Source organism: Danio rerio, chromosome 17 (assembly GCF_049306965.1).
Source record: "Danio rerio strain Tuebingen ecotype United States chromosome 17, GRCz12tu, whole genome shotgun sequence".
Classification (NCBI taxonomy): domain Eukaryota; kingdom Metazoa; phylum Chordata; class Actinopteri; order Cypriniformes; family Danionidae; genus Danio; species Danio rerio.
Window position 1 is genome coordinate 6,770,001 of NC_133192.1, and position 18,519 is coordinate 6,788,519.

Genomic DNA, 18,519 nt, shown 5'->3' on the forward strand with positions numbered 1-18,519 from the left:
GTTAGTCATTTACTCAGTCGGTCAGTCATTCAGTCAGACAGCGGTCTCTGGTGGATTTACATGAGAAGAGCAGGAGTAAATGGACTCTGGTGGATTTGCTAAAACAAAAACTGCAAAAAAAAAACACACAAAAAAATGAAGCTCCTGGGACGTATTTGGCGCTCTCCAGAAATGTATATGGAGGTACGTAATCAGAATGATCCTGGGTTGAAACTATGGCACATCCATGCAGAATTACACAGCCAATTCTCATTTCTCTATCCTTTTCTGGCCCTCTTATTATGTATATATGTATATTTAAAAATATAAAATCGTAAAAGCTACTGAAACAGACAACTTTTAGCTTCATATCAAATGGAAACAGTCAGATATCTAAAGCATAATATATATATATATTTTTCCGTATTTAGACAGCACGTCACACAAAATTAGAAAATTAACGTATACCTACAGCTCTTAAATCCATGTTAACATTCCAATAAACACATTTAACATTAATACAATCCATAGTTCCGATTAAAAATAAACTATTATCAGTCTTAATTAAAAAAACATACTACTTTTTCAATATAAACCCTGACCAGAAGACCAACCGCTAAACTAGCTTTCAAGTAAGAGAATTTCTTTACAAACACATTTATGGGTGAAACATTACATTCCCCGTTATTTATTGAGGATTTGGATGTCAGATTTTGTTTTTGTACGTTGGTACTTTTGCTTCGGGTCACCCTGTGCTTTGTTAATAAATGGTTTAAGGGGAAAAATGTATTTGAGTTATGTTTGGTCTCATAAAAGTGATAATGCTCTGTCCTTACTGAAAAATTCATCTGGAAGAAATTTACTAACAAGCTAGAAATCAAATAGAAAATTCATTAAAATGACTTATAATAATAATAATAATATTATCAATAAATATTCTAGGTTCAAAACATGTTCTACTGACAGTTCTGGAGAATTATTAGAAAATGATCTGAACTCAGGACAATGTCGTGCTGCTCTATGTTCATTACTAATAACTAAAATAAGAGTGTTTACATGACAACAGTGTATGTTTTAAATAATTTTGCATACACAGGCCGGGTAATCAGGTAATTGCTCCTAAACTAGAAAAATATATATTTTAAATAATATGTAAGAAAATATATACTTAATTAATTTTAAAATTAATTGAATTAATGAATTTACAAAATCTAATATATTACCGCATCATTCACGTCAAATTCACTTTACTATAGGGTATATGCCGAAGCATGCTAATGGGACTTTTAATTTGCCAGTAACCTGTAATAAGCGCTTCCGGCGAACTGTATGCCAATGCAAAATTGGCGCGTTTAAGGTCTGTTTTCTTTAAAAATCAGCGATCTCCACTGGCTGATTGATATCCGATATAAAGTGGGTCTCAGATTGTACAAGAAACACTGCATTAAATTACATTTCCCCCACCATGTCTTTGTAATATGAGCATTTATTTTACCCCAGTATATTCAATGAAGCTTCTGCGCTAGCCTGCCGATTCTGACAGGCGCGTGTGAGCAAACGGCTTTTTCTCTCGTTTTATGCTTGAGCAACTAAATTAATGCCAAAGTTTATTTAACTAAATGTATTTTAATGACATTACAACATCGATGCTGTAAAAGGAACCGTAAAAAATGGAAAAAAGTTCACAATAACAGGTCACCAGAAGTTTATCAGTAGCTCGGCATATACCCTATACACGCGGATTTGTGTCATGGGCAGGGCTTCTGTCTGCCTGGTGACTGTAGCTTTGTTGCTGAATGGCTAACATGAATTTTATTGAGAAATTAACTGTTTATGTGCTTTATGAAGGCTGAAAAATAGCATCGATTCATTTGGTGAACGAGTCCACTGGATCCTTTCAGAGGTGCACCCAGCCTGTGAGTTCATTAACTCCTCCACAAAATTAACCTGGATGATGGAGGCTTTCAGCGGTGCTTCCGACTGAGCCAAGCCCTGTTCGATCAACTGTTGTCCAGTATCGGCTGGAGAATTTTTCCCCGGGTCACCAACAACAGGCATTACGTCATAATCACGCCCCTACAAGAGAAAGCTCCTGATTGGTTAATGCAGCGCGAATGTCCGCGGAAGTTCAGATTTTTGAATTTGAGTAACATGCACGAAATGCGCGTTAAGCGTGTCAATCGCACAAAATGCTCAACTCTCACGAACGAAGCAGCACTATTCGCTCCGCCTCATTATCGCGCATATCGCGCCGCAGGATGTCTATTCTAGGGATGGGAAGATTAATCGATATGCGGTCATGCGCGTGCACGATGCGATTGCATCGGTAGAGCAGCAGAGGATGAATGAAATTTTGGAAGCAAATCGAGATGCATCGGTTTTTGCGAGATGCATCGGTTTTTCCAAGATACAACTTATATTTTTAACATAGAATGTATTTTTTATTTATTAACAAGTGTTGTTAACCTGTTTTTGGCGCATAATTTAATCGACCTACATAAAGTATGCCTTAGCAACGGATTTGCGGATGTGTACACTTACACTAGAACTCAGTGTATCAGGTGTGCGGATGAAGCTAGTGGTGCGCCCTCAGAAAGCGCGAGAAGCAAAACAAACATTTTATTCCCCACTGAGTTTTAAATCTAAAGTATGGCAACATTTAAGGATGGACGACATGACAGGACAGATGCAATTTGCAAAATGTGCCGCGCATCTGTAAAATACACGAGTAGTACGACTAATCTGAAATCTCACTTGAAGTGGCGCCACGGTGTTGTTGTGGAAGCATCTTCCAGTGTTTCTGCATCCCTGGCTTTCTGTACAGCTTCAACCGTAGCTACCAGCTCCAAAAGTGGTGAGAAAAGCATTGAAAGTTTTCTCCATGCACAACAGTTCTGCTCGCTCTACGCCAATAACGAATGCTATTGCATTGTTTATCTGCAAAGATATTCAGCCTAGTGTCACGGAGAACGAAGGTTTTAAACACCTCCTCCTGTTAATTTTTATTTAATTATAATAATAATAATAATACTATTAATAATAATAATGATAAAAATAATGGGTTTCACGGTGGCACAGTGGGTAGTTTGACCACCTCACAGCAAGAAGATTGCTGGTTTGTTATATTTTTATTAGCCTGTTGTTTACAGTGACAGTGATGTTTCAACGCAGCATAACACTGCTAGTTCACGACCTTAAGTTTTGAATATTCAGTGGCACAATATATCTTTGTAAAACTTGTTTTCATAGTTGAAAAGTTTATGTTGAAAGAGTGCAAATATATATATTTTAATATATTGCACTTATACATTCTGTTTATCTTGAAAATACTTAAATAATATGTGCTATATGTTCTAAAATGGCCCTCTACTGTAAACTGACACTCTGGCTCTGAGAGAAGAGCCAGTTTGTAAAAAAAGTCTTGGTTTTGCTTTGTTAATAAATAATCAAACTCATTCAATGGCACAGCATCCTCTTCGCATCGTATTGCATCGCAATATGTCACAAATGTATCGCTATTATATCGGATCGTATTCTTTGTATCGAGATGTGTATCGGATCGGCATTATAGCTTAGATGCCCAACCCTAGTCTATTCGCATCTTAGCATTAACTTAACATGACAAATATTGCAGCTGTTGGACAACAGCCACTTTTGAGGCTTTTTTTAGGTAAGAATTTAGTTGTTTAGATTGCAACTATGCAGTTTATTTATAAGGACAGTGCCTATTTTAAAATATTCATATTTTCGAAGATTCAGCACATCGGCGGCCATCAGCTTGTAATACTGAGTCGAGCAAAGACGGTTAACGTTTCGCCACAAGACAGAGACCTCATAACAAGTTCTTAGGGGAGAAAAACTCAGCCTAAATTTAAAATTACAGCTGTTTAAATCATTACAGAACAGGTGAGTGACATTCTAAGTTGATCTCTCTCTTCTTTTATGTTGTAGTACAGTATTTATATCATAGTAATCTGCTAGTGTTTGCTTTGCTCTGGCTTTTTCGAGATTAATTATTGTGATCTCCTGATTGCAACAAAGAAATTTTGGAAATCTCAGTAGACTGATGCCATTTCATGTCGTTCAGCCGTAAAATCTTAACATGTAAGCAAAATCACCTGTTTTGTCATCACTTTAGACATTACGCTAGAGAATCATTCATATACTAGCTTATAGATTAATGAAAGCAATGATGAAAGGAATCAGATGTATAGAGAAACGTTTTCTGTTTGTTTTTCAAAACCATTCACTGTCATTATAAACCTAGGAAAGCTCATGATAGAGGATATTATATTTAATACAAAACTAATGAGTTCAAATCATTTTCTTTAATTGACAGAAAATGCCACACAAACTGTCCATATAGAAATTAACCTGTTTTGAGCCCAGAAAGCTTTCTTAACATTCAGCTGAAGGCAAAATTATTAGCCATACTCCAACTTTTTTTCTATACATATATATATATATATATATATATATATATATATATATATATATATATATATATATATATATATATATATATATATCCCAAATAGTGTTTAATAGAACAAAGACATTTTGGTAACACTTTACTTGAAGGGGGTGATGGGGTTTGTGGTCTGGGCGGTGGATCGGTAAGTGAAGAGGGTAGAGCATGCCAAATTCCCGATACACCCTATTGCCAGTCCGCCCCTACATGTCAAGATTACAAAGGATTTAGGACTGTCTTGTGAACACCCCTTTCAAGTAAAGTGTTACCAACATTTAATTTCCACGAATAAACTAAATTGGCTCTAGTGTGTGTGTGTGTGTGTGTGTGAATAAGTGTGTATGGATGTTTCCCAGTACTGGGTTGCATCTGGAAGGGTATCTGCTGTGTAAAGCATGTGCTGGATAAAGGCTGATTTATACTTCTGCATCAAACGCTGGCGTATGCTACGGCGCTGACGCATAGCCCTTTGCCGTGGCCGTCGGTGTCGCTGACGTGCAACTCTCAAAATTTGTAGCTACACGTCGCAACGACACGTAGCGCAAGCTCTGTGATTGGTCAGCTTGGTTGCGCTGACGAGTCTGGGCGGGACTGAGAGCCGCGCGAATGTTGCAAGCCTGATGGAGCGATTGTTTACAAATGTGGAGTCCCGCGAAGGAGCTCCTGATGGAAAGTTTTGTTTTGTGTTTACCTCATAGTTAAAGTTGTTGCACGTCCGCCGGTTCCTGCCTCAAAATGAGCGAGTTTGAGCCACTTGTACATCCCGGAAGTGTTCAGGAAAAGCAAAACAGCATTGAAGGAACTCGACACAGAGACACATTAACACCCCTCTGCCAACTAGCGTTTCGGAAGTGTTAATGCAGACCAACAGAGCCAGCGCGCAGAAGTATAAATGCACAGCTACGCGCGTTGCATGCGCCGTGGGTCACGCCGGTCACTTGACGCAGAAGTATAAACCAGGCTTAAGTTGGCAGTCCATTCCACTGTGGCGACCCCTGATGAATAAAGTGACTTAGCTAAAGGAAAATGAATGAATAAATGAAATCTGCACAAATTTAAAAATAATATGACAGGAGGGCTAATCATTTTGCCTTCAACTGTATATACTGTGACTCAATTCTCAAACGCATTACAAAATCAAAGATGCAATAAACTCAAAGCATCAAAACTAACCTTCCCTGCACGTTTTACCAGCCGGTTTGGAGTTCAGATGTGCTTGACTTTCAGTACAGACTGATACAGAAACACACGAAACATTCAATTTCACATTCCACAAGGATGCAAATAGCAAAAACTATGATTCATAAACACATACAACAGAGATGTTCATTAACACATCACACACTTTAGACCTCAGACAGTTCCTGCTCCGGACGACTACATTGTGTTGCATGAAATTCAACTCTTTTTATATTACATCATGAAGTAGGTGGAGATTTTACACGGCGATAACGTGTAAAAAAAACACAATCCACGTCTCGCCAAAAAACCTGAATAGTTGCTTGAGGCCATAGGAAAGCTGAAACACTTGATATTCAATATCCAAACAATAACCTGTAGTTATTTAATCGCTACAAACACAATTTATAATTCACGCAAGTCCCAATAAAAGTCAAAGGCTACCGTGAAACGTTCATGCACTATTGCACATCACACTTTTGTCTTTTGAGGGCAATCAATTATTTAAATGACTAAATAAATCAAACATTCATCATATTTCAACATCATAGGAATCCACAGCAACTCATATTTTCAAATCTACAGCAGAAACCCATTATTGTGCAGTTCTTACACTCAAATAAAGAAAGATTTTGTTGCTTGTTCGAACTACTTATTTAAAATGAGCTGAAAGAACAACATTTTTTGAGATATTTTAAGACAACTTAATTGTTTTAAATACTTTATATAAATTTGTTCTGTTAATTTAATCGAATGTGTTTAAAAAACATGAATGATTTATGTATAATTTTTTGGCAAATAAAAATCTGTAGTAACAAACATAGTGTTTAGTTAACGCATTTCATTTAACACTGACATGAGTAACAAAACCTATGAAATATTGAACATACAAATCTGCAATATGTTCCTTTAGTTTAGACAATACATATTGCACTGTACTTCTCAGCATATATATATATATATATATATATATATATATATATATATATATATATATATATATATATATATATATATATATAACAGACGCCAGCTAGTAAAGTGCTCTAGAGACAGACACTAGAGGCCATGGTCTTTAACCTTCTTGTTAGAGCAACCACCTTCCATGCAAAGAATGGCCTGTTTGATCCCAGCTCAGACCGGGTGGGGTGCAGTAGGACCAGTGGGTAACACTTGGGGGCTCGTCCGGGATAAGAGTGAGGTTTAGGGTGTTAGGTGTAATAGACACCAGCTGGCAAAGCGCTATGCAGGTAAACCTCACTCCTCTGAACGGTTTTCTGATAACAGACACTAGAGGCCATGGTCTTTAGCCTCCTTGTTAGAGCAACCAACTTACATGCAAAGAATTGCCGGTTCGATCCCAGCTCAGGCTGGGTTGGGTGCAATAAGACCAGTGGTTTAGGTTTACCGAGGTTTAGGTTGGTGAGTGTAACAGTCGCCAGCTAGCAAAGTGCTATGAAGGTAAACCTCACTGCTCTTACTTCTTAAGGTGATCTTGAGACAGACACTAGAGGCCATGGTCTTTGGCCTTCTTTTTAGAGCAACCGACTCTCATGCAAAGAATCACCGGTTCAATCCCAGCTCAGACCGGGTTGGGTGCAATAGGACCGGCGGGTTACACGTGGGGGCTCGTCCGGGATGGGAGTAAGGTTTAGAGTGGTGAGTGTAACAGATGCCAGCTAGCGAAGTGCTACGCAGGTAAACCTCACTCCTATGACCTCTAAAGGTGCTCTGGTGAAAGACGCTAGAGGCCATGGTCTTTAGCCTCCTTGTTAGAGCAACCGACTCCCATGCAATGAATTGCCGGTTTGATTCCAGCTCAAAGCAGGTTTGGTATAGTAGGACTGGTGAGTTATACGTGGGGGGCTCGTCCGGGATGGGAGTGAGGTTTAAGGTGGTGAGTGTAACAGATGCCAGCTAGTGAGTGCTGTACAGGTAAACCCCACTTCTCTGACCTCTAAAGGTGCTCTGATGACAGATAATAGAGGCCATCGTATTTCGCCTCCTTGTTAGAGCAACCGACTCCCATGCAAAGAATCACTGGTTCAATCCCAGCTCAGACCAGGTTGGATGCAATACAACCAGTGGTTTAGGTTTACTGAGGTTTAGGGTGGTGAGTGTAACAGACAGCTAGCAAAGTGCTAAGCAGGTAAACCTCACTCCTCTGACCTCTAAAGGTGCTCTAGTGTCAGACGCTAAAGGCCATGGTCTTAAGCCTCCTTGTTAGAGCAACCGACTCCCATGCAAAGAATCGCCGGTTCGATCCCAGCTCAGACTGGGTTGGGTGTAGTAGGACCGGTGAAATACACGTTGGGGGCTCGTCTGAGATGGGAGTGAGGTTTAGGGGGTGAGCGTAACAGATGCCAGCCAGCGAAGTGCTATGTAAGCAAACCTCATTCCTCTGACCTCTAAAGGTGCTCTGGTGACACACTAGAGGCCATGGTCTTAAGCCTCCTAGTTGGAGCAACTGACTCCCATACAACGAATCACTGGTTCAATCCCAGCTCAGAATGGGTTGGGTGCAGTAGGATTGGTGGGTTACACTTGGGGACTCATCCGGGATGGGAGTAAGGTTTAGGGTGGTAAGTCTAACAGAGTCAGCTAGCAAAGTGTTACCCAGGTAAACCTCCCTTCTCTGACCTCTAAAGGTGCTCTGATGAAAGACGCTAGAGGCCATGGTCTTTAGCCTTCTTGTCAGAGCAACCAACTGCCAGTTGAACTCTGTATACAGAGTACAGTAGGACCGGTGGGTTGCATATAATAATTATACGCTATCATATAACAAGTTATTTACTTATTTTTCTGCAAATAAATCGTATATGGGATCAAATAAAAGTGACATTCCTTCTCAAAGCAACTTTACTACTGTTTGGATACCAAAGAATACGTTCTTGCATTGGACATGATCAGCAGAAGACATTATGTTCAACAATAAGAGAATAATCTGAAAGGGTATTATTGAAAACAACTTTGGTTTGTGAAAGGAATCTACAGCCACCGGATGTGAAATCGAGGGTTTCATAACATTACCAGAGGAGTTACATATCTAGATCAATGCTTGAACTTATACTGAATCTAGTAATATACATAACAGCTTAGATTGCACTGGATTTTCCGCAGATTGACTGTCAATAATATAAAATAATAGGTTTGTTTGCTAGTAAATCTAAACACAATCAAACCAGATAAAGAGATATGCTATAGCATTTGAGCTTTTTGTTCTCTTCAAAACTGTAACTCTTCCACCAGTCATGCGTTTAAGGCCTTAAGGGGATCATATTGTGCTTTTTACAAGGTGTAATATCACTCTCAACTGTCTCCACAATAAGTCTGTGAAGTTTCGGCTCAAAATACCTCACAGATCATTTATTATGTTATACTGAAAAGGTCCCTTTATGTGTGGAAACACACACTGTTTTGTTATGCAAATGAGCTGCCCCGCCTCCTTTCCTTATAAGGCCAGTGCATTTACAGCTTGTGCCTCAGTTATTCAGGTAACAACAAACAAAACATCAGCGCGTTTTAAAGCATTGTCAGTTACATACAGTGGTGTGAAAAAGTAGTGTGCCCCCTTACTGATTTCTTTATATTTGTTTAGCATGTTTGTCATGCTTTAATGTTTTAGATCATCAAACTAATTTAAATATCAGTTAAAGAAAACAAGTAAACACATGAGGGTTTTTATTATTACGGGAAAAGAAAATACAAACTGCATAGCCCTGTGTGAAAAAATGTGTTTGCCTCGTAAACCCAATAACCAGTTGGTCCACCCTTAGCAGCAACAACTACAATCAAGCATTTTCCATAATTTGTAATAAGTCTGTTACATTGCAGTGGAGGAAATCTGGCCCGCTCATCTTTGCAGATTTGTTGTAATTCAGCCACACTGCAGGGTTATCCAGCATGAACCACCTTTTTAAGGTCATGCCACAGCATCTTAATTGGATTCAGCTCAGGTCTTTGACTAGGCCAGTCCAATGTCTTCATTTTGTTTTTCTTCAGAGGTGGACTTGCTGGTGTGATTTGGATCATTGTCCTGCTGCAGAACTCAAGTTTGCTTCAGCTTGAGCTCACTATTTCATAAAGGAAATTCTTCTTCAGGATATTTTGGCACAGAGCAGAATTCATGGTTCCATTTATCATATTTTTCACACAGGGGTATGTATTTCTTGTATTTTGTTTTCTCTTAATAATAAAAATAATTTCAAAACTGCATGATATGTTTACTTGTGTTATTTTTTATTCATTTGTAAATTTGTTCGATGATTTGAAACATTTAAGATCATTTGAAACACAAACTTGCAAAAAAAAAAAAAAAAAATCAGTAAGGGGGCAAACGTTTTTCACACCACTGTATATTATATACCTTCTTTCAGAGCGCACAAACATGCAGAGGTGGAAAGTAACATTACATTTACTCATGTTACTGTACTTAAGTAGTTTTTTTGAGAATTTGTACTTTTTAGAGTTTAAAGTCTGTAATTTTACTTTTACTTAAGTATGATTTGCCTAAAGTATTGTACTTGGCTACATTTTAAATCCGTTACTGAGTAAAAAATAAATATATAAAGTAATGTAACAGAAAAAAAACATGCCAGGAAACCACGTCACAGCAGCAGCAGAGTGAGAAAAAAAAATCTGCAGTTAAAATAGTTTGTCTATTTACTGTTGCTGCTGTTGGATATATGGCATTTGAAAACAGACATACTCTTGAAAATTGAGTCATACCTCTGTTGTTATTTTAGTTAAAGTAACCTAAAAGTAATACAATAGTAGTGTAACACATATCTGAGACATTATTATATAAATTACAGTCAGTAGTAATATAATTATTTCAGTTTGGAAGTAACTTGCCCAACTGTGTTCGTAACATTGCTAATGTTCGTTAGCACCAGGAATTAAATATTAAAGGGGACTTGGAGCAAAATTGTCCAGGCACAATTGTGGTGACATGGTGGCGCAGTAGGTAGTGCTGCCGCCTCACAGCAATAAGGTTGCTGGGTCGCTGGTTCGAACCTCGACTCATTTGGTGTTTCTGTGTGGAGTTTGCATGTTCTCCCTGCGTTCGCGTGGGTTTCCTCCGGATGCTCCGGTTTCCCCCACAGTCCAAAGACATACGGTACAGGTGAATTGGGTAGGCTAAATTGTCCGTAGTGTATAAGTAGTACCATGTGTGGATGTTTCCCAGAAATGGGTTGTGGCTGGAAGGTCATCCGCTGCGTAAAAATGTGCTGGATAAGTTGGTGATTCATTCCGCTGTGGTGACCCCGGATTAATAAAGGGACTAAGCCGACAAGAAAATGAATGAATGTATTTTTTTGTTATTGGTATTTAATTTTTAAAGTTAATTGAACTAATGAAGATTTATATCCTCTTGTCCCTTTTGAGAAATATTTACTATTTACTCATGAGTACATTTTTAATGAGTAAGTTTTTACTTTTACTTGATTTACAGACATGTAACTTTACTTTTACTTAAGTATTTTTTTTGGAAGTAACAGTACTTACACTGTAAAAAATGGCCGTGATTTCAACGATAAAAAACTGTAAAAATGCTACAGTACAAATCTGTAACCTGGTTAACGGTATGTTTCCTTAATATATAAGGCGAATAACCGTAAATTGAATTCCCTGCATGGCACATATCTTTTTATGCATTTGTTTGACATTAATATGGATCTTTTTAGTTGTTTCCCCAATCAGTTATGTTCATTAGAGATTTATGTTACATCTAATGTTGATTAACAATGTTTATTTCATGACTTTAATTTTATGCGTGTTACCACACTGGTGTTTAGTAGCTGTGTGAATGACACTGAGCACCTTCTATATGCTGATACTCTTGTCTGCTTGTGGGAAAAGTTGATTGTGATGAGCAATGGCTCATTATGTAACTTCCTCATCACCACCAGCATGTGGGTGTGTTAACATGTCTAACTGTGTAACAAAAGATGTGTAGATATTGATCATTCAAAATACAGACATATTACCTCTATAAATTAATACGGTAATTATCCATAAAAATGAAAAATTACTTTTACGGTTTGTACCGTGTTTTTATCAGTAAAATACTGGCAACCACAGCTGCCGTTTTTTTACCGTAAATTTTACGGATTTACTTTTTACAGTGTATACTTGAGTACAAGATTTTATTGCTCTTTCCACCTCTGCAAACATGAAATGCGCATACAAGATGGCACGTCATGAGTATTAAAGGAAATTTTCTTTGATATTAACAGGAAAGAATAGCATTTACAGGGTAGAACTCCATTTGGAGTAATCTTGTGCTTTGTACCTTTGCAGATCTTCTTCATCCTCAAATATTGTAAACTAAAGGAAATTGAAAGCATAAAAAGCATAATAGGACCCCTTTTAAAAATCAGTGTTCAAATAGACTTGACAGCACGTCCGAATGTCAACAAACAAACAAGAAATGCTAATGAACACAAGAACAAAAGATTAAAATACTAAACAATAAACATTTCAGATACTTTAAGTTGCATAGACTGGAATTGAGGAACTGTATTGTGAATTTGTGATAGTACACTCTCAGAAATAAAGGTACACGAGCTGTCACTGGGGTGGTACCTTTTCAAAGGGTACAAATTTGTACTTAAAGGGTCCATATTATTACCTCAAAAGTATATATTAGTACCTAAAAAATTTAAGAGGAACACTTTTGTACATTTTAGGTACTAATATATACCCTTAAGGCATTAATACGGACCTTTTAGGTACAAATTTGTAACTTTTAAAAAGGTACCACACAGTGACATATCAGGTACCTTAGTATCTGTTTAGGAATATTTACTGTGGTTATCCAGTTGAGATTTGAACCTGTTCCTCTCACAAAACAGCGTCAACTTATTTACACATTTTAGTTGAACATATTTGTGTGGGGGGAAAAAAAGTAAAACATTTCATCCTCTAATATTTCAGTGCCAAGGAGACTTTAAAAGGAATCGAAAACACCTACTCTAACTGCTAATGTAGCATTACAGGGTCACCAGAAACATTCTATACATAAGCAACACTGTAATGTCAATATCATATTCATCAAGCAGTTCCCACGAAAACAAAACAACCTAGATAAAAACGTGTTCATCTGTACATACAATACAACAAATATGCATTTCTATTGTACATCATAAAGTATTTACAAGCTCTGTCATATATATATATATATATATATATATATATATATATTCTTTTTTTTTTTTGGATGAACAGTCTGATACACAGATCAGTACAAGGTAAGGCTTTACAAGATCAAATCTATACATAATAAACAAAACATGGTTCAGTTTTAGCACCTTGAAGATATATTAAACACACTGGTGAGCAGTACTGGACATCACATACAAAAACGAACATTAGGCCAAACGTTGGACTAAAAGAAAAACATGTTTATTGTGTTATTTTTTTATAAGGCCGATGTCTAGTACTGCTTCACCGCCATCTGTGAGCCGTCTGGTCCAATGCAGTCAAATCCAAAAGCGTCTGCTAAATCATGGCAACGCTGGAATGTTTACGTCATCATTCTTTTGTGTTGCTATGTTACATGTTTCTATGTACAGTCCCATTCACTGCATTGGCACGTTTGGAGACAAAAGAAAGAAAGAAATATACTGGCATTGTTGTTTGCTGAACTGGTTGCCTTGGCGGTTTGAAGCACCGACGTTATAAGGCACCACAGGGTAACATAAATGGGTGGAAAATGGAGTAATGGCTAATGAAAATCCGTAATGACATCATAACAGATGCCATCTTACAGAAAATCCTATCAAATCTTAAAAATAAAGGTCCTTTTTTGGTTCAGTGAAAAACACTGGTATTTTTCGTTCAGGAGTTATGCTTTTGTTGACAGGGAAACAAAAAAAAGTCAATTATAGATTTGTCTTTCAACTTCCCTCAACACAGGATCATTGGAAATACTAATTTCACCTTACATTTTTGCAAAACGAAAAGTACTTAAACATGCATTCAGATGGTAAAATGAAAGCTACGAGGCTCCTATTCACACTAATGATATTGACAAATAGCGGATTATTTTCACACAGCTTTTTGTAAAACATCGAACAAATGCAGAGCACTCCTGTTCGAGTCTGGTGAAGCACGCTTCCACAAAAGAATAAATCAAGGTAAAACTATGTGGCCGCAGTGCACTTTTCTCTTATGTTTGGGCATTTGAAAACATTATTAGATAGGTTAAGCAAAAGGGTCAGTGATTTGCTGGACTAGGGGATCTGTATGACAAGCCCCGACTACTTGTGGATGTATAAATGAAGGAAATGAATCTGAAACGTACAACAAAATATACTCTAAGTATTTCAGATCCGCAAATGTAGACAGCGCCCTCTAGTGGATTTGTTATATGAAAGGTGCAATAAAACCTACCCTAAGTATTTCAGATTTGCAAAAATGCAGACAGCGCCCTCTAGTGGATTTCTCATCTGAAAGATGCAATGAAGCCTACCCTAAGTTATGTATTTCAGATTTGCTCTAATGTAGACAGGGCCCTCTTGTGGACATGTCATCTGAAAGGTGCAATGAAACCTACCCTAAGTAACGTATTTAGGATTTGCAAAAGTGCAGACAGCGTCCTCCAGTGGATTTCTCATCTGAAACGTGCAATGAACCCTACCCTAAGTAATGTATTTCAGAATTGCAAAATTGTAGACAGCACCATCTAGTGGATTAGTCATCTGAAATGTGCAATGAAACCTACCCTAAGTAACGTATTTCAAATTTACAAAAATGCAGACAGCGTCCTCCAGTGGATTTCTCATCTGAAATGTGCAATGAAGCCTAACCTAAGTAACCTATTTCAAATTTGCTAAATTGTAGACAGCGCCATCTAATGGATTTGTCATTTGAAACGAGCAATGAAGCCTATCCTAAGTAACGTATTTCATATCTATGAAATTGTAGACAGCGCCACTTAGTGGATTTCCTATCTGAAAGGTGCAATAAAACCTACCCTAAGTATTTTGCATTTGCAAAATGTAGACAGCGCCCTCTAGTGGATTTCTCATCTGAAATGTGCAATAAAACCTACCCTAATCAAATTATTTCAAATTTATAAATATGCAGACAGCGCCCTTAAGTGGATTTCTTATCTGAAAGGTACAATGAAACCTACCCTAAGTAACGTATTTTAAATTTATAAATATGCAGACAGCGCCCTTTAGTGGATTTCTAATCTGAAAGGTGCAAGGAAACCTACCCTAAGCATTTCGGATTTGCAAAAATGTAGACAGCGCCCTCTAGTGAATTTCTCATCTGAAATGTGTAATGAAACCTACCCTAAGTAACGTATTTCAAATATATAAAAATGCAGACAGCATCCTCCACTGGATTTCTCATCTGAAATGTGCAATGAAACCTACCCTAAGTAACCTCTTCTAAATTTGCTCAATTGTAGACAGCGCCATGTAATGGATTTGTCATTTGAAATGAGCAATGAAGCCAACCCCGAATAAAGCATTTCAGATTTGCACAAATGCAGACAGCGTCCTCTAGTGGGTTTGTCATTTGAAACGAGCGATAAAGCCTACCCTATATAACGTATTTCAGATTTGTACAAATGTAGACAGCGCCCTCTAGTGGATTTGTCATTTGATAGTTTTAACGAAATCTACACAAAGCAACATTTTACGTTTCGCAAAAATTAGGGCTAAGGTACATATTTCCAATGAGACTTTTTTTTGCATTTAATCATCTCAAAATTTCAAATAAATGTTACTGAAAATAAACTTAAAAAATTGCTACAATATTAATGCTCCATATATAAATTATGGACCATTGAAAAAAAAGCCAAGTGCAATTTCACTCTAAATAAATGATTAAAAATTTAAAAATTCTGCAATGACCAAAAAACAACACCAGAGTGTCACCGAACCAACAAATACACCTTTATTTTTAAGAGTGTAAGCTCTAGCGCACTAATACTATATACACATCTATATGATTAACTGAACACATACTGTCAATTTTCTGTCCATACTGTATCAAGGAAGCCCTTGCTTTCTCTGACGACAGCTGATGAATATGTTCAATCTGACATATTCAAGTCTGTCAGAGGAAAATCAAATGCCTGAGTAAGCAAACAAACAAACAAAACTAATTCTGATTTCACACACATCACGTCAAGTAGGGTTCAACAGTAATATTTGAGGTCTTCTCATCGCGTTATAGTTTCAAAGCACAGTCCTCAGCAGTGGAAGCTAAACCTTAAACTCAACAAATGATCAATGCACTGGAACATTCACTGCTTGGTCAGAAGGAGAACTGATCACAGTGTTTGAGCGCCCGCAAAGACGCCGACAGATGCCCGATATTCACAGCACAGATGTGCATGAGGGGAGATGCACCAATACGACACATCTAGAAAGCCATAAAAACACTCTGGCAGAACAATAACAACAAAACAATTATAATAATAATAAGTAGGGATGTTCCGATACCCTTTTTCCCTTTCTGATTCCGATACCTTAGCTCATGATATCGGCCGATACCAAGTACTGAACCGATACTTGAGTGTGTATCTGTAGAAACAGTTGTGTATATTACTACTACAGTGAACTAGAGTAATATCATTATCAGACATTCAACAGTAATTCAATTTCTTCTGACTTTGGGTTTGCAGTCTTAGGCCCAATCCCAATTCTATTTTTGTACCCCTACCCCTTGGCCCTTACAACCGAGAGTAAAGGGGAAGGGCTTCAAAATTTACCCCTGAGAATTGGGACAGAACTTTAATCGAAGCTAGCGGGCATATGTCTTTTTTAAAAAGATGGTATTGGATCAGTTTTAAATACTTGTCAATACCAGAATTTTGGCAGTATCGGTAAGTATTTCCGATAGTATCGGTATCAAAACAACCCTAAAATTAATGGCATGATGGAAAGATGCAGGTTCTCCAGCAAACAACAGTGATCCAGAAGGCTGTGGATGAATGAAATCAAATAACATGAAATGAACAACTACTAGAAGACTTGTATTAGCAGGGAAATCTAAAACGTGAATATCTGCACCAGAATACACCTGAGCCACACTTTAAATATGTGAGGGAAGGGCTAGCAGCAACCAGGGGAAACAAGAGCTTTGAGAAAAATCCAGGCAGAATGTTTGAGGGGGGGAAAACACGCCAATTAGTGTTTATTCTGGAGCTCTTTTTCCAGCCTGGCAAGAACCCTTTTCACCTGCTGGATGCACCTGTATGGCATCTGGTTGTTGGATTAAAGCAGGCACGTTGTGTTATATGTGATCTCCTGATGTGGTGCACCAAGCCTGCGCTGCTTCAGGGTCGCTCATATTGATGATACTGATGGATTTGTGTGAAAAGCAAAGGCCATGAGATTGGAGACCAAAGTCATTTTTTGTTTTAAGCGGCCTGTGCAAATCCTCCTTGAAAATAAAAACGCATGCAACATAATTCAAGATCATGTGACTTACTACATGAAATGGCATTGTATAATAACAACAACAACAATAATAATATTAATACTAATATTAATAATAATAATTTAACTTGTATAGTGCCTTTAAAACGTAATTCTCAAAGTGCTTTACACTTACAAAAACACTAGGATAGCAAAAAATATATATGCATACACCGTAAAACCCAACAGTCAACTTTATCAAATGAATTGAGTGTTGTTAACTCAAAAATTACTGAAAGTTAACTCTACTCATTTGAAAAGAGTTCTGAACTCAGTGTTAAAGGTAATGAGTTAAATAAATACCTCATTACTTCAACTTAAATGGAGTAAGTTCACAGTACTCATTTAGATTATTTTTTAACTCAAATGATTTGTTGCAATTGGTTTCCTAAAACAATTTGAGTTGCATTAACTTATTGGGTTTTACAGTACTCATTTGGTTTGAGTTCTCTTCACCTATTGGGTTTTACTGTGCTTAAATTGCTTCGTTTACTCAAATGGATTAAGTTCACAACACTCATTAGGATTCGTTTTTAAACTTAAATGGTTTGAGTTATTTAAATTTTTTGAGTTTTACATTGTGTATATACCCCTAAAGGTGCTCTAGTGACCAACTTCAGCAAGGTCATGATTTCTAGCCTCCTTGTTAGAGCATCCAACTCCCATACAATGAATCACCGATTCAATCCCAGCTCAGAACAGGATGTGTGCAGTAGGACCGGTGAGTTACTAGTGGGGGCTCGTCCGGGATTGAAGTAAGTTTTAGGGGGATACTTTAAAAGACTCTGCATGCCTAATATTAAACAGGAGTGAGTTCCAGTATTTTTACCCTAACCCTAACATTTTTCATTCATAAAATGCTAGTAAAATTAGTAATTATTACAAATATATGGCACACTCATTAAATTGGATTCAAAATTTTAAGTAGAATATGAGTATTTTGTACTCAAATGATCTTTCTATTGATTTAAAAACGTCTTATGGCCAAATCAGCAGATAAATCTATTACAAGAAGCACTGCTATGCATAAGCTTCATGACAAAAGCATTAAAGACAGAATATGTAATGATTATAATAACATTTAAATGTAATTAATGCACAAATACTGTTTAAAATATCTTTTGTACTACCAGAATTTGGGCAATAAATTGACTTTAGTTTCTTTCCAATTAAAGATGTTTACTGAATTCTCAAGCATCATAAATAATAAACTCTGGTTAAAAACTGCGTTGCTCCGTCTTTCTTTATATAATTCTCCTATTTCATAATAAACCTTAAACAAGTCCTAAAAAGACAGAGCAAACATTACCCAAGAAGTAAGGGTGGTATCAACAAATGCACACAACTAAACATATCAACATGTGTAAACTGTACATGACTATTACTACTATTACTATTAATAAATTATATTAAATCAAATTATGGCTTTAAAAAAATAGACTATTT

At 37.1% G+C, this 18,519-nt stretch overlaps 1 long non-coding RNA gene across 1 annotated transcript; it reads right to left on the bottom strand.

The window, feature by feature from the left end:
- Nucleotides 1-12,849: 12,849 nt before the first annotated feature.
- On the bottom strand, nucleotides 12,850-17,038 carry LOC141378512 (uncharacterized). The gene is made up of 3 exons (XR_012393218.1): nucleotides 14,931-17,038; nucleotides 14,186-14,605; nucleotides 12,850-14,022 (listed from the first exon to the last, which is right to left on the bottom strand). It is a non-coding gene; the product is annotated as an uncharacterized lncRNA (long non-coding RNA).
- Nucleotides 17,039-18,519: the final 1,481 nt, after the last annotated feature.